Raw genomic sequence first — 17,685 nt, forward strand, 5'->3', positions numbered from 1 at the left:
GGGTTGAATAGGAGCTGCAGCTGAGGCCTACACCACAGCCACAGCAACACTGGATCAGAGCCGCATCTGCGACCCACACCACCACTTGCAGCAATGCCAGATCCTTAACGCACTGAATGAGGCCAGGGGTCGAACCCACAACCTCACGGACACTATGTCTGGATCTTAACCCACTGAGCCACAGCGGGAACTCCCCCTATTAATTTCTTTAAAAATGAAGACACACTGTTAGGTACACGGGAGTAGATCTGGAAAGAACACCTAATATTTACCCCTGGTCTAGAATCCAGCGCCTTCTCTCCTCTTACGCCCCGCCCAGGTGATTTCTTCAGTTTGAACTGCATCGATTTTGTTAAAATTTTGTTAGTGTGTGAATATTTGGGTATTTGTACTTGAGTTTAATATTTGAATGCTTGGTTTCCTTTTTGAAATGCTTTCTGTAAAAGGATTTCATTGCTTAATGGAGCAGGGTGATATTTCAAGTAAAATCAGGGTTTGACCTGTATCGATCTGCAGACGTTCTGCGGGACGTCAAATATTTATGGTTTTGCAGGTTCCACTTATAAGAATCAGGGAAAGGCATTGAAACATCGAGATAAATAAGTTCAAAAAAAAAAAAACCTGTGTAAATAATGACTCGGGACATTCATTATTTTAGGGGAAGGGAATTAATGAATTACATGAGGGGCAGAACTGTCTATTATTATGTTACCTTTATGTCTGAGTAGAGCAAATGTAAAAATGCTTAGTTTTGGGAGTTCCCGTCGTGGCTTAGCGGCTAACGAACCTGATTAGAATCCATGAGGATGCAGGTTCGATCCCTGGCCTTGCTCAGTGGGTTACGGATCCTGCGTTGCCATGAGCTGTGGTGTAGGTCGCAGATGTGGCATGGATCTGGCATTGCTGTGGCTGTGGCCAGCAGCTACAGCTCCGATTGGACCCTTAGCCTGGGAACCTCCATATGCCATGGGTACAGCCCTAAAAAGACACACAAAAAAAAGCAGCTCAGTTTTGTTTATAATTCCGCATACAATTGTATAAGCATGACCAATTCTGCTCAAGGAAAGTAAGTTGTATAACAGATTTATATTCAGAAAATACAGATTATACAAAATGCAGAACTGAGTTTTTGATCATAAGACCGCTTGGCAAATAGCAACAGGCTTATAAATACTTTCTATGATGTAATTTGTCTCTTAATTTAATCAAGATGACTTTTCTTCAGAGATCATTTTTGTTAAAACAGTCAGTGATGGAACTTGTGGTGATATAGGAATTGGACCGTTTTCATGTCATTTTAATTAAAAGCATTCCATAGTGTTAGAGTTAATTTGCTGGGTCATTTTAAAGGGGGCATGCAATGATTATTGAGGAACCCAACCAAACTGTATGTTTTTAGCAGCTATCTCATCTGCTGATAACCTGGCCTTTGCTCTGAAATGGTTTACAGGGTAATCACTATAAAAGAGGCCTGGGCCACTGAACACATAGACTGACAGAGACCCCAGATGCTATTAATGAAGCCATTACATTGTTGATACATTATGTATTATGAAACTAATTCTTTAAAAATCTCTTCTCACTTGAAACTTGTTTACTGCATAGTCAGTCCCTATCCTTGGCTGGTTGCAGAAATGACTAAAATTTGTTCGTGTGATCCCGGGGGTGGCTAGTAGAATGTGCCATGAATGTGGAATGGGTATGGCTGGATGCACTGGGATTTGCAGAAGCTGCACCGGGAGTATACACAGAGATTCTCAGCTTGGAAGAAATCAAGGTTCAGCTTGATGAATCTGCCCTGGACCATCTCCAGCATGCTTTATGTACCTTATGTACTGTTCCTCAGACACTGTGGCAATAGAAACAACATCCTCTGCATCGATCCCAAAATAGCTAGGGATATTGCAGCTCCTTCTTGGGGCCCTGCTTGGCCAGGAACCAAGTCCATCAGCTGCATCCTCGCTGCACCAACCTGGGCACGTGCCATGGTATGCTGTCCCTCAGACCATGCCTGACCTGGAGTGAGTCTTCTTCACCATTCTAGGTCTGGACAAGCCTTTCTGGAAGCAGTGGGACGAAATCACAGTAGCTGGCAGCTTCCCCAGGCTCGCTTCCACTGTAGCAGGACCTTGGGAAGGCTGGATTCCAGCCAAGGCTGCTGCTTGAGAGAGGGCCTCGTGCCTCTATTCCATTCCCTGGAAGGCTCTGAGACCTGGATCCTTCATCTTCCAGAAGGTATGGCAGTGCTCATTCTGGCAGAGGTCACTGGTCGCCCTTTAGTGGGAAGTCAGGTATATCTGTATTGAGGCTTGTCCTGACAACCTCAACGCATTTCTTTAGGTAGGGAAGGAGCTGGGTGCAAGACACCAGGTTAACAGAACCTTCTATCTTCCTGCCTTCCCGGCAAGCCTAGCGTGCACTGCCTGCAGTGGGTCAGTGGGCTTCCTACGTTAGTACTATAGCCCACCTCCCACTGTACCTCGCTAACATTTATACACATTCATGTTCACTTTCACATATACTTACTCACCTGTATGCAATACACACACACACACACACACACACACACACACCAGCAAAATGGAAAAATCACCTAAATCTCGCCATGGTACATTCCTTAGCTTAACCGATGCTCTTTCCCAGCTATCCCCTACTATCTACCCAAGAACAATGTCAGTCACCATGAATCAAGACCAAACCCTCCACCTAAAACCTAGGACAAGAAGGATCTGGTCCTTTCATAGGTAACAAACTACCTATGATCTCTGTCATGACAAATTACAGGGTGTCAAAAGGTCTTCTGAACTCTGGTCCACACCAATATGGAAAGACAGCATAGATGAATCCCTGCACTGAGGTGCCCCACTGCCCCTGAGAGCATACCCACAAACTCCTCAGCTGCTCTCTGTAACCTGTACTGGAAGCCCCATGGCTCCTGGCCCCACTCAACTGGAAACTGCTGGTCTTAGATTCACTTGTATACTTGGACATGGAGCTGCATCCAGAACTCTCCTGGGTAGGTGTCCTCCATCCACATTACACCAGAAACATAATTAAAGGGGTATATTCATCTTTTGAAGCTCAGGTCTTCCACCCAGGACGACCTAGAAGAAACTTACTATGGGGAGTTAGCAAATCCTTGAGCACACACAGCAAGGACTGAGGTCTTCATAAAGAAGAAAAGCTGGGAGCTCCGGCTGAAACAGGACAGCCCAGAATCAGGGCTGGTGCCACCAAGCAGAAGACACCAGTCTGGAAGGGAAACTAGGATCTAACTAGGCTGCATAACCATACAAATCCCATGAATGTGCGTTTTAGCCATCAAACCCCTGCCTCCATTTTTTTTTTCCCACCAGGATGCAGATCCTATAGGTGGTCAAATAAGAGACTCACATCCAATCATTTTCACTTCATGAAGTCAATGTGGATGAGCCAGTCCATTCATAAAACTGGTCATTCTGAGGACGAATAGTTCAGATATGGGCCTGTGGACCTCCTGGACAAGGCCTTCTGGATATGCCTGGATCAGTCCATGTATCTGGTGCTTCTCTGAGACCTGAGCCACATCATGTGGATTCTGAAGGGGTAGTGTGGTCCTCCAAGGCCTCCAGGTCAGGGATGAAGTCCTACTTGCCTGGTGTTCTGACCCACAGATATTTCCTAGACGCCATCTTTACACTTGTGGGCCAGTGTCCCCTCCCCACAATATGTATTCAAGATACTTAAAGTCGACTTGACCAGGTTTCTGCACTCAAGTGGCAAAACTCTTATACGCCAGGAATAAAAATTCTCTGGTTACCATCGGTCTTCAAAAACTCATTTTCCATAACCGTCTTGTCAATGACCTCCTCAAAATGAAAGGAATATTCCTTGGACCTCAAAGTTAGCAAAAATCCCCCTCCCCCACATCACAGACCTGATCTCTTCTGTCCTAACCCAAGCCTGACTTCCTCACTTGGAAGCCTGCCACCTGTGTCTAGGGAGCCACCATGTTGCTAGAAAACTTTTACTCTTGTCCCTATTTTTCAAAGAATCTAGTTCCATGAGAAACCAACTTCGAGGACACAAATAATACTAAAAGAGGCTTTAAGGCTTGGAGAGGTGAACTCAACAGAAACTGACATAGTAGGCCTCAACCACTGCAGTTTGAATCAGCCCTAAGAGAAGGAAAACTCAGCCCTGGCCACTTAGAGTGGGCACTTGACTTTCAACGATTGGAGTTTACAAACAGCTAGTCTAGGCCACCACTCAGCTAAACCCTTATCATATGAGCCCAGCCAAGGCCACCCTAAGTCCAGGAAGCACCTCTATTCTAAATAAATGATAGCTAAGCAGTCTTACAACTACCAGCATGACCAGACACCAGCAACGGGCCAGTGTTGCATTTGGTAGCTCCTGGACAAGGTCTTGCACCTTTCTGTAGGGACTGCCATTGTGCAGAGGACCGGGGAGACGTGTTTGCCATTATGGCCTCTCCAGTATCTTGGGAAGAAGCCAGAACACAGGCATGTACTGCTGCCAGTACATCATGATGTCAGGTCTTCTGGCAGAACACGCTCAGGTCAAGACAAGATCCAAGAAGACCCTGAAGCCTCCTTTATCTCAGATGCCAGAGGCCCATGAAAAACTGGACTCTAACGGTTTTGGCCTCTTTGATTGCTAGTGCTATGAATGATGTCACCAAGACAACACACGTGATCTCCTGGACCAGAGCCCCATTTCCAGCTATCATCGCCCTACTGGTCAAGGTTGGGTTCTACTCCACTGACCACCCAAGGGCCTCAGTTTGCACCCCAATTCTGGAAGCACAATTCAAAACCAAATGAGTGCCAAGCCACCTCTCTGTCCCCTACTTTTGTTAAAATAATAAGGAAGCCAGACCCCAGGGAGGTGCTACCTATAACCTTTGTTATACACAGGGATGATTTTCAGCCCAGAATCCATTCTGCTTAGTTGGGACTTGTGTAGTTCTAGTTATTAAACATGTTAACTATGAGCTCTGGCCATAAGTCACACGATCAGCATGACCTGTTCCCTCACCCTGTCTCTGATGAGTTTTCTGGCTTTGTCAATTTTTTATAACCCAGAACACACTTTGCAGAGTAAGTACAGATTCTCAAGCTTCCTAAGATGTCACCTCAGTCCCAGATACTATGCTGGGCCTGGGGACAGCTCCAGAGGATACCCAAAGGCCCTGAGGATTCTCAGGGGCTCCCTGGAGCTCTCAATGGCCCCGGGACCTCATCCCAGCCATGCTTGTTTCACCGAGGGAAATTAGATGGCTGATACATTAAAAAGAGCAACAAAACTACTGTGATATCTAGAGCCCTCAGGCTACAAGGCAGATGATTATAGAACAGAGACACCATCTGGACTCCTCACCCTTCTCAGCAACATGCCCTTGCTGACTTTGGGAAGGCCTCTTTTTTTAGGGCCACACCCAAGGCATATGCAAGTTCCCAGGCTAGGGGTCAGATTGGAGCTGCAGCTGTTGGCCTATGCCACAGCCACAGCAACACCAGATACAAGGCGTGTCTGCAGCTGTTGGCCTATGCCACAGCTCACAGCAACACTGGGTCCTTAACCCATTGAGGGAGGCCAGGGATTGAATCTGTGTCCTTATGGATACTATTTGAGCTCGTTACCACTGAGCCACAACCGGACCTCCAAGAACGTCTCTTTCTGGAAATTGCAGAGGTGGTGAAGTTGCCGAAGGGGTGAATCCTGTCATGTGCTGCCATCAAAGACCCAAAGACAGCTTTAGAGAAAAGAGGATGGAGTTCCTCATTTACCCAGAAAACAAAACATTAATACAATAACAACACTATTCCAAATAAAACCCACTATAGCCCCTCATCCGTTCATTCAGTCCTAGGTCACTCATTCCTGTTCCACCAGATTTTGGTTTAGTATTCTCATGAACTCATCCACGTCTCAACTAGAATTCTAGAAATCCTGACTCAGCCCTCTGGTATAGTTTCATAGTTGTTTATCAGAAGCCTGTACCCCTAGAGTTCCCATCGTGGCTCAGCGGAAATGAATCTGATTAGCATCCATAATGACGCAGGTTTGATCCCTGGCCTCGATCAGTGGGTTAAAGATCAGGCGTTGCCATGAGTTGTGGTGTAGGCCGGCAGCTACAGCTCTGATTCGACTCCTAGACTGGGGACCTCCATGTGCCACAAATGCGGCCCCCAAAAAAAAAGAAGAAGAAGAAGAAGCCTGGACCTCAAAGTGCCTAACACAGTCATTTTCAACAGAGCTCTAAGGTAGCCTTTCTTTTTTGAAGACGTGCCTCTATAGCTGATTGCAAGTGCTTTCAGAAAGCATCAGAAAAACCAAAAAATTATCTGTATGACAAAATAAGATGGCTGTGGTTAATCTATTACTGGCAATTTTCAAAAGTGAAAGATCTGCTGGGAGTTCATAGCAAAAATAGTATGACTGACAAGGAAATCTATGGCATACAAACTGAAATAATAAAATCAATCCAGAAAACATTTCTGACAAAGTATCTGTTCACATAATGAGTAACTCTATTTTAAAGGAAAAGTGAACATTATATATAATTTATAAAAATGAAGGAATATAATCTTGAGAGAAAAAAATCTTTGACTATAGCATATGGTAATCCTGACATACAGTTATAATGCATTAACAATATATAAAGAATCTGAAGTCAAGAGACTCTATAAATCTGCTATTGGTCTTGAACATTTACATATTGGTGTAACTCCATAATTAAATGATATATGAGCCTCCAGTTGAAAACTATTGCTCTAGTAGATGCTGGATTCAAATTAAAGAAGTTGTAGAGTTCCTTTGTGGCTCAGCAGGTTAATGCATTGTCATTGCAGTGTAGTGGCTCCAGTTGCTGCTGTGGTGCAGGTTCAACACCTGACTTCTGCATGCTGCAGGCACTGCTCAAAAAAATAAAAAGAATTTGTGACTGAGCTACCATTAAGAAATAGCAGGATCAGCCCTATCTCTATAGCACCAAGATGCAGGTTCAATCCCTGGCCCAGTACAGTGGGTTAAGGATCCCAAGTTGCCCCAGCTGTGGCATAGGCTGCAACTGTGGCTCAGATCCTATCCCTGGCCCCAGAACTCCATATGCCATGGGAGCAGCCAAAAAAGAAGAAGAAAAGACAAGAAAAAGAAATAGCTGAAGTTATGACTGACGACACCTACTGTGATCATGTACAGTTGGCCCTGTGTCCAAATCTACGAATTCCAACAACCATGGATAGAAAATATTCTGGGAAAAAACTTCCAGAAATTTCCAAAAGGCAAAACTGACAACTATTTATATAGCATTTACATTGTGTTTGCATAACATTTACATTGTATTAGGTATTGCAAGTAATCTAAGGAATATGGGAGGATGTGCCTTGATTATATGCAAATAATTTGCCTTTTTCTAAGAGAGACTTTAGAATCCACAAATGTTGGGAACCTTTGGGAGATCCTAGAACCAACCTTGTGGGGATACTGAGGGATGACTTCTCTCAGGTACAGCAGCACCAAGAAACAACAGGGCCAGTGAGATCATTGACATATTCTAGAAATTTCTCCCACAGCATAAATTCCCAAATCCAAATTCAATGACCCATTACCATATTGATTTAACCCAGGACAGGCTAAGTAGCATCTCTTCTGACTTAACTCATCTTCCCATGCAACTCATCAACAGTAACCATCAAACCACCATTATTTCTTAGCATTTTGCTTTTTTACAGTGAAAGAACAAATGTTTTGTGTTTTTTTCCTTTTGGGGAATCTTAAAGACAGTTTTAGGTGCAAAAGACAGTTTTAGGATCAATTTGGGGAAGAGCAAAATATCAAAAGTTGTCAGAAAATTTGGACATCTGAATAAAGGATAAGTAGGATCATGAGTTCCAAAGAAATAATATTTAGCTACTTACTTAAAGTGACAATAAAGGATTTTTAAAATAAACAGAGGAGGTAACATGAGTGTAAAGAATCTTAGCTCTTTCCTAAGTAAGAAAACGTTGTTCTCTTAAATAATCTTAAGAAAGTCAGCATAAAACGTAGAAGGTTAAACTGGCAAAACAGAAATTTTGTTACCTTGGCAAACAACAGAGAAGGTAAAGAATAACCTTTTATAACCTCATATTCCTTTCCTATTGCTGCTTTAACAGATGAACACAAATTTAGAAGCTTAAACCAACACAGATTTATTATTTTATAGTTCTAGAGATCAGAAAGCCCTACTGGGTTAAAGTGAAGGTGTCAGCAAAGCTGGTTCCTTCTAGAAGCTTTAAGAAAACATCCATTTCCTTGCCTTTTCCAGAGTCTACAGGCTCTTTTCATCCCTGTCTCATGGTCCCTTCCTCCATCTTCAAAGCCAGCAGTGAACTGGCTTCCAATCTCTTTCAGCTTCTGTTGTCACGAGACTTTTTCTTAGCCTGCCTCTCCTGCCTCCCTCCTAGAAAGATCCTTGTGATTACACTGAGTTCACAAGCTGTCCAAGAGACTCTCTCCATCTCAAGGTCCTCAACAAAATCACATTTGCAAAGTACCGTGGAAAGTGACATATTCACAGGTTCCAGAAATTGGGCCCTGGCTAATCTACCAAACCTCTCATGAAAGGCAGACCAATATCTTTCTCATTTTAACAGAGGGGAAATCAAATTCTAGGTTTTCGTTTGTTTGTATTTTTGCTTTTTAGGGCCACACTCATGGCATACGGAAGTTCCTGGTCTAGGGGTCCAATCGGAGCTGTAGCTGCCAGCCTACGCCACAGCCACAGCAAATGTGGCATCTGAGCCTCGTCTACAGCCTACGCTGCAGCTCACAGCAATGCCAGGTCCTTAATCCACTGATTGAGGCCGGGGATGGAACCTACATCCTCATGGATTCGTTTCCACTGCACCACAGTGGGAACTCCCCCAAATGCTGCATCAACATATTTGATACTAAAGCTCTTTTTGAAAATCTTATAAATAAATCTGGCAAACAAACCTTAGCCAGCTTTGACTATGACAAATAAAATTCCCTTTTCTAGAATCTTCTATAACTTTCTATACCCATTTGAATTGCGACCCACACTTTCCTCTTTCTCCTGGAACAACCAGTCATTTTACTTTAGGACAAACCTGCTCTCTTATTTCCTTCACAAAACACACCCTCATATCTCAGCTCCCAGAAACCTCTCCCTGATTTCACTGGGTCACTGTCTTCCTGGATCTCCGTCTTTGCTGTCTCAAAGAGGGAGCCCTCCTCCTTCTTCTTTGCTCCCATGACACTCTTCTGCCTCCTTAGGGACCTCCAGGCATCTGTGATTCCCTTCTCTTTCCTGTATCTTCAACTTCAACGGTTGCTTCCCACGAGCACTTAAACATGCTCAAGCCTCTGCGATCTTCTAGACCCTCTCTTGACCAGGCCTTCCTCTCCACTTCCCTGTCTTGAAAGGCGACTTCCATTCATTACTGGCAATTCCACATCTCCCATTCACACCTTAGACCCACTGCCGAACGGGTGCCTCTTCACCCATCGCTCCACTGGTACTTCCGGTCTTGGGTCCTTGGATCCTGCTGCAGGCACTAGACTCCTGATTATTCTTTCTCTTGGAATGTGCCTGAGGGACATAATGCTCCCCTGGTTGTCCTCTTATCTTGTGACAGTCCCTAGATGATGTCCAGCTAACTCATTAGCCCTATTATCCAATCCGTGGCCCATGTCGAAAGCCTGGTTCTCATGCTATAGTCTTCATTCTCCTGTACCATCTACATCCTTCAAATCACCAATTACTGCCTTCTAGATATTTTTTTTTCCTTACTGATTCACTTTTCTTCATGCCCCCTAGCTAAGGCCCCGTTACATCTTGCCAGATTGAGAATCGCCTCCTATTGGTCTTGCTACCTCTCATCTGGACTTCTTCCCATCCACAGTGTTTTCAAGGAGCAGAGTGGTGTTTCTAAAGCTAAAGTACAGGAGTGCCCATGGTGGCGCAGAGGAAACGAATCCGACGAGGAACCATGAGGTAGCGGGTTTGAACCCTGGCCTCGCTCAGAGGGTTAAGGATCTGGTGTTGCGTGAGCTGTGGTGTAGGTCGAAGACGCAGCTTGGATCTAGCATTGCTGCGTCTGTGGCAGAGGCCAGCAGCTGCAGCTCCGATCGGACCCCTAGCCTGGGAACCTCCATATGCCTCAGATGTGGCCCTAAAAAGACAAAATAAATAAATAAATAATGAAGCCAAAGTACAGACCTGAGCTTGTCACTCCATGGCCAAAAGTTTCAATGCTCACTCCACCCAACCCACCCCTATTGCCTGCATATTGGATCCTAGTCGCCTTAACACGGATGACGTGGCTCTTTATTATTGGAACTTTGCTTATCCTCCAACCTTATATGGTGCCAACATCCCTCCTCAAATCCTGCCATTTGCGACAAACTGAATGAAACTTGAGGGTATTCTACTAAGTGAAATAAGTCAGACAGAGAAAGACAAGACCTGTACATTCTCAGTTATATAGGCAGAATCTAAAAAAACTGAACTCACTGAAATAGAGAGTAGAATGATGGCTGCCAGAGGCTAAAGGTGGGGGAATGAAGAGATGTCCATACCATAATATAGATCTCTATATAATATACACATAATGTACATATAATGTATGTAATATGCACAGAGATGTACATATCTAAAACACATCATGGTTTAACCATACTGTATTACATACTTGAAAGTTATTAGAGTATATCTTAAATGTTATCATCACACACATACACGCAACATCATAATTTTTAAGGGATATGGATTTGAACTAACCTTACTATTATAATCCTTTTGCAATATATACATATATCTGATCATCATATTATATACCTTAAATTTACATGTGTGATGGAGTTCCCGTGATGGCTCAGAAGTTAATGAACCTGACTAGCATCCATGAGGACAAGGGTTCGATCCCTGGCCTTGCTCAGTGGGTTGATGATCTGGTGTTGCCATGAGCTGTGGTGTAGATTACAGACGTGGCTTGGATCCTGCGTTACTGTGGCTGTGGCATAGGCTGGCGGTTACAGCTCTGATTGGATCCCTAGCCTGGGAACCTCCATGTGCCACAGGTGTGGCCCTAAAAAAAAGACAAAAAAATAAAAAATTTACAAAAATGTTTTCATTAAAAAATAAAAAAATTGCATGTGTTATATGTCAATAACATTTCAATAAGGCTGGAAAAAAAGAAATAGCAACAAAAAATTAAATTCCCCTCTTCAGGCTCTAAGCTCTATATACTGAACTACTTGCATGCACTTCCTGGATTTCACTGTGCTTTCATTCTTTGAGTGCTACTCACATGCTTTTTCTTGACCATTTACCCCCATTTTCAACTGGCTAAATCTTACTCATGCTTCACGTTTCACTCTCCTGTAATTGCTGTTGCTTTGTGTGCCTTTCCTGGACCATAGGCTCGCCCATTGACAGCAGGTGACAGGTATAGTCCCAAAGTCTCATTCCCACTGCTTGTGCCCAGTAATTACGGGCTCTCAATATGTATTTGTTGTATAAACAACGTCTCAATGAGATTCCGAGCAGGTTTGGTGGGTAGGAGGGTGTGGGCAGGGTTGGATGGTGGGAGGAGCAGTTAAACAGGAGAGTTACAGAGTTCAAGCTTCAAAGGAAGAGTCGTGGTGGCTGCAGAGACCAGGGTGGGGCTAGCTAAGTGGCTGTTCAGTGCAGTGGAAGTGAAGGTCACCAGGGCAGAGAATGCAAGGGAACCATGACCTAATGCATGGGATGAGTGGCACTTATGTTGCCCAGGAGAAGGCAGGCATGGGGTGGGGTGGGGAGGGAAGCTGTGAGTCAGGCTTCAAAGTCCTTTCACGAGTGGTGTGATTCAGGCAAGGGAGGTGCCTTCATCTGATGGCTCGGCTTCAGCAGAGGAGAGGAAGGGAAATGAAAGTGAGGAAAGACTGACATAGGCTCAGCATGGGCTCCAGGAGAACGATGACCCTGCTGTCTGTGGACACAGCACAGGAGAGCAAGGGGCCTCTGTCAAGAAGGCTTCCAGATGAAGAGGGCGAGGAATTTCCCAGAAAGAGGTCATGCCTCATATACTGTAAATTATAGAATATATCATATAACACGCAGAAAATGTATTAATAGAAAGGGCTTGCAGTCCAGTGGAAGGATTGAGAAGATGTCTTCTCAAGTATAAATTCAAGTGTCAGAGGGCCCTGCTCCTTCTACTTTGGCTTCAAAATTTGTTACAAACCCTTTCTCCAGAAAATTCTGCCATCTCACTGCCACAATTCTCAGCCACAGTGGATTTACCCCAGTTAAGAGATAACTCTGCAATCCTGTTCTGATCCTTGAAGCAAAGGAATCAAAACCTTACAGGTGGGATTATCCACCCCCATGCAGTCTTTTATTGTATGAAGAAATTGGGTCCTGCCTGGTTTTTGTGGAAGGTCAGCACAATAAAGTCGCCCTTTGGGGGACTACAATTAAAAAAGAACTCTCCTTTTTTTAAATTTTTAATTATTTATTATTTATTTATTTATTTTTTAATTTTTAGGGCTGCACCCATGGCATATGGAGGTTCGCAGGCTAGGAGGTCTAATCGGAGCTACAGTTGCTGGCTTACACCACAGCCAAAGCACCACAGGATCCGAGCCACATGTGCAACCTACACCCCAGCTCACGGCAACGCCAGATCTTTAACCCACTGAGCAAGAACAAGGATCGAACCTGTAACCTCATGGTTCCTAGTCAGACTCATGTCTGCTGCGCCACAGTAGGAACTCTTTTTTAATTTTTTTCCAAAGGGAGTTCCCACTGTGGCTCAGCCGTAACGGATCCTACTAGTATCCATGAGGACAAGGGTTGGATTCCCTGGCCCTGCTCTGGGGGTTAAGGATTTGGCATTGCTGTGAACGGTGGTGTAGACCAGAGGCTCTAGCTCAAATTCAACCCCTAGTCTGGAAACTTCCATATGCTGCGGGTGCGGCCCTAAAAAAAAAAAAAAGAAAAAAGAAAAAAAAAAAGGCGGCTGTGGGGGTAAAGTTCTTACTGAACAAAGTGTCAAAATAAGATAAAACTTACAATCTACTCACTCAAGAGGGTGGGGTGCTTCCCTTCCCTGGTTACTAGAGAGAAGCAAGATAGCTCCAGGAATCAGCTAGTTCAGGACTTTTTTTGTTGTTGTTTTTGTTCAGGACTTTTCATCAGCTGATTTCTCCCTGAGCCTAGAGAGCTATGGTTTTTCTAATAGCTTCTAATGTGTTTGAGATCAATGGTCCTTGGATGGAATGAACTTGACTTTTAACATGCTATTATTTCACTCACATTTCATACTTTTAACTTAGATTTTTCATATACATACCTATTCACTAGCAAGATTAGTCTAGTTTTCGTGTGTGTGTCGCATTTACTGAGGTTTGGTATATCAAGGTCATAACCGGAATAATCGGCATCCTCCCGCCCACCTGTTAGAAATGCAGAATCATAGGCTTAGACCAATAGACTCAATATCTCCATTTCATAACCCTCGGGCTATGTACGGGGAAGTTAGTCTGCGAAGCTGCCCCAGGCCTTGTCATTTTTTTTTTTTTTTGGCCTTTTTGCCTTTTCTAGGGCCGCTTCCCACGGCATATGGAGGTTCCCAGGCTAGGGGTCGAATCGGAGCTGTAGTTGCAGCCTACGCCAGAGCCACAGCAACTCGGGATCCGAGCCGCGTCTGCGACCTACACCGCAGCTCACGGCAACGCCAGATCGTCAACCCACTGAGCATGGCCAGGGATCGAACCCACAACCCCATGCTTCCTAGTCGGATTCGTTAACCACTGCTCCATGACGGAAACTCCAGGCCTTGTCATTTTCTGGAAACTGCCTCTTGCATGATCTCTGGGTAGGCAATCTGGCTCTCCCACCAGCATCGCCTCCTTTCCGGCTCACTCTGCCCACTGTCCTGATTTTACGGTCCTTTCACGTGTCATTCCGTAGATCCCACTACCACTTTCGCAGGGTCTCTGCCCTCCTACTGCTCCCCCCATCCCTCACGCTGTCCTATCTGGCTCGGAGGCAACGGGTCCCATTGTTATTACTACTTCCTTGTATATATCCTCCTTTCTTTCCCTTTTTTCTCTTCATGGAGTTATCTAACAAAAATAAGCCTGGATGAATCCAAGCCCCCACTGTCCTGGGCTTGCACCTTCCCAGCAGAATGTGGCCTCTGAGAAACACAGACTAATCCTGCTGACTGGCCCTCACCCCTTCTCCTCGCCCCTCAAACCTCCCACATTTCCTCCCCCTCCACACTCTGAGCTGATGACCTCACTTCCTGTTTCCCTGAGCAAAGAGAAGCCCTCAAGGGGAACGGCACCTGTTCTAGCGCCTCATCCATGCGGCTGCTGGCCTTCTGTGTGAACTTGACCTTGCTGGTCTCCGAGGTCAGACTCCTCCACTGTGCTCTGCAACCTTCCCTTCTTGCTCCCTCGAAGATAACTCTTCAGAACATGCCCCCACCCCCGCTCTAGTCATCCTCAAATTTTCCCTCACTACTGAACACTCCCATCAGCAAACTAAGGTGGCTCTAACAGCTTCATTCTCAAAAACTGAAATAAAGCAAAAAAAAAAAAATCTGTTTTGACTCCACATTTCCCTCCAGCTACCACCCCATTTCTCTGCTCCCCTTTAGAGCAAAGTGTCAAGAAAAGTTGTCTACACTCACGGTCCCTCTTTCTACAGCCTCATTCTTCCTAGAGGCTACTCTGGTCAAGCTTTCCCACTCACCTCTGCTGCAATAGCTCTTACCGAGGCCACTAGTTGCCTCTATGGCACCGACACCAATAACCAATCACCAGTCCTTACCTTCCTTGAACTATGAGCTGCTGTTGGAGGCATGGATCCATCTTCTATCCCCGGTCTTCCAGCACATAAAGATCCTCCAGCCACCCTGGCTCCTCTCAGGATCCTTTGCTGGTCCCTTGTCATCAACCTGACTTTTCAATGTTGGGGGCCCTGGCTCATCCTTGCCTTGTCTTTTAGCAACACTCTCTCCCTAAATGATGTCATTGAGTCCTGAGATCTTACTTACTCTGAAGACTCCCCCAACTCTATCTCCAGCCCAGACCTCTCCCCCAAACCACAGACTTCCACAGTGAGCTTCCTACTTGGGTGTCTAACAGGCAGCTTAAGCTTAATATGCCTCCAAGTGTATTTCTGAGCACCTCCTGTATCTGTTTCTGTATGAGTCTTCTTCACTCCCCTTTCTCAGGGATCATGTTTTGCTGCAAGGTATCCCATCTGAGGGGCTTTGTCCTGGCTGTTCCCTCTGCCTTTCCATACACATATCTCACAGCAGGAGCGCTGTAAAAAGCAATAGCCTGCACTCTCTCCCCTCCTTAGCCCAATTTCCATGACACTGAAAAGCATCTAATGTCATACATATGTCGGTTTACTTATTTATTGTCTCAGGAGCAGGATCTCTTTTGTTCACTGCTCCACTATCTAGAAGAGTGCCTGGCACACAGCAGATACTCAAGAACACCTGTTCGATTGCAAATTAAAGAAACAAAAATGTACACGTGTGGCATGTTCATGTACCAGATTCTGTTGTCAGAGCTTTGCAATGCATTGTCTCGTTCATCCTCATAAACTTATGGTACTGTATGTACTCTTATATTTGTGCGTGTGTGTGTGTGTGTGTGTGTGTGTGTGTGAGAGAGAGAGAGAGGAAGAACATAGGAATGGAGTCAGGCAATAGCCTATGGTGACTGAATGGTGGAGTTGAGGTTTAAATCCAGGCTTTGAATCCTATTAAGAGTGATCACTTTCTACGCTCTCTTGGGAGGATGCTAAAATGAGAGTGATCTGTCTCTGGCAAGTATGAAGGAATCAATCTGCACAACTTGGTCCCTGGCCTTTACCCGAAACGAAGCTTTGTTAAGAGTTCAGGAAGTGGTCGCACAAAGTGGATTTAGGATCCCTCTGGCAAGAGCGCTGAGGCAGAGAAGCGGCTGGGCACCAACACTTCAGTGGCAGGTGAAAAGAGAAGATCTCTTGCCCTCTGCTTCCGCTTTCCCCCAGCCGCCTCCGACTCAGGCCTCAGCGCGGACTCCTACGCCCGAGTCCGCCCAGCCGCCTGGGGGCGCCCGAGGCTGAAGGGGGCGTTGCGGCGCCGCCCGACGTCGCGCCCTCGGCGGCTGCGCAGTGCGCACGTCAAAGCCGGGCTCGGGCCGGGAGCGGGGAGCGGCGCGGCCTGGGAGAGACTGAGCCTCCGGGAGCCGGGCGAAAGCGAGGGTGAAGGCGGCGCGGGGCCCCGCAGCAGAGCCGTAGCCGCAGCCCAAGAGAGCGAGCGAGCGCAGCAGTGCGGCGGCCGCCGCGGGAGCCCCTGGGCCGCCGTCCGTCCGCGCAGCCGCCGCCGCCGCCGCCGCCGCCGCCGCCGCCGCCGCCGCGGGATCCTGTCGCTGGGAGCTGGAGCGGGCGGAAGACAACGGAGGGGCCGAGCGGCCGAGCCGCGCCGCGGGGATCGAGCGAGCAGCCCGAGGCGTCGGCGGCCGAGGACGGGGACGGCGACGACGCGGAGGCTGAGAGGGAGCCGCCCGGCCCAGCTCCGTGAGTGACCCCCGGCCCGACCCTGCTCGCGGCGTGGACGCCCGCCCGGCTTCCGCCTGCCCTGCCCGGCCCGTCACCGGCCCGGGGCTACCTCCATTTTCTCGGGTGGTGGAGGTGGCCCCGGCCCGGGATCGGCGGGAGCGGCCCGGCCTGCTCTCTCCGCCCGGCCCGGGCCCCTCGCGGAGCCTACCCCCCTCGTCGTCCTCGCCGGCTCGGCGCCCAGGGGCCTGCAGCCGGGGCTGCGGGGCGCCACGCTCTCCTGAAAGCCCTCCGCAGTTCTTTGGCGGGGCTGGCGGCATGGGGGCGTCCGCGGCCGGAGCCCCGAGGGCAGGCGAGTGCGGGCCGGGCCAACTGTCACTCCCACCGCGCAAGGGATCCGGCCACCTTGCTCCTGGCCCCTGGTAAACTTCCTGTTATCGGGAGGCAGATAGCATCTCTGTGGTCTACATTTCGGGAAGATGCCTAACTGTTTTCTGGTGAGGAATTGTGCGGCCAGAGCGTTCCCGAGGTCGGTTGAACCAGCCTGCTCGCTGACTGCCTGCAGGCGCTCTGGTCGGTCCGCGCCGGAGGGATTCGAAGGTGAACCCCGGCTCGCGGTCCCCTCCCCCGAGGAGCTTACATTCTGGCGTGGGTGATAAGGCGAGTACACAAATGACTACGATACCAGGAAGGAGATGATAAGTCCTATGAAAGAACTACAAAATGCTAGAAGGGTACCCGGAGAAGACCGGCCCGATCGATCACTTCCGCCTAGCAGAAATCTGAAGGCTTCCTGGGCGAGGCTGTGCAAAGTGGGGTCTTGAAGGCCAGATGGGATTTGGGAGAGAGGAGGGTTGCAGAAGAGGAACAGTGTGTTGGAGGAGCAGCAACGCTAGAGGACAAAGGTAAAAAGGCATAGTCGGAAATAGTAGATAATGCAGTTTGTCGTGGGGGGCAGTGGGGGGTAGGCCAAAGAGTTGGGGGCAGATCCTTGAATGCCATAGAGGAGCTATTTGAGTGGCATTCTAAGGGTAACTTAGAGCTCATTTCTCAGTGACTCATGGGCCCGGAAATGTAAGCTAGGAGATGTTAAAGGCGCTCTTGTGAAAGAAAGGAGAGAAGGA

At 47.1% G+C, this 17,685-nt stretch overlaps 1 protein-coding gene across 1 annotated transcript in view; it reads left to right on the top strand.

Annotated features, from left to right (window-relative positions):
• The first annotated feature begins 16,450 nt into the window (after positions 1–16,450).
• Positions 16,451–17,685, top strand: part of CAB39 (calcium binding protein 39) — a 90,750-nt gene continuing 89,515 nt past the window's right edge. Inside the window, exon 1 of the mRNA XM_047773740.1 lies at positions 16,451–16,582. The gene's annotated coding sequence lies outside the window, so the exon portion shown is untranslated. The remainder of the gene's footprint in view (positions 16,583–17,685) is intronic.

This window comes from Phacochoerus africanus, chromosome 3 (genome assembly GCF_016906955.1).
Source record: "Phacochoerus africanus isolate WHEZ1 chromosome 3, ROS_Pafr_v1, whole genome shotgun sequence".
NCBI lineage: Eukaryota > Metazoa > Chordata > Mammalia > Artiodactyla > Suidae > Phacochoerus > Phacochoerus africanus.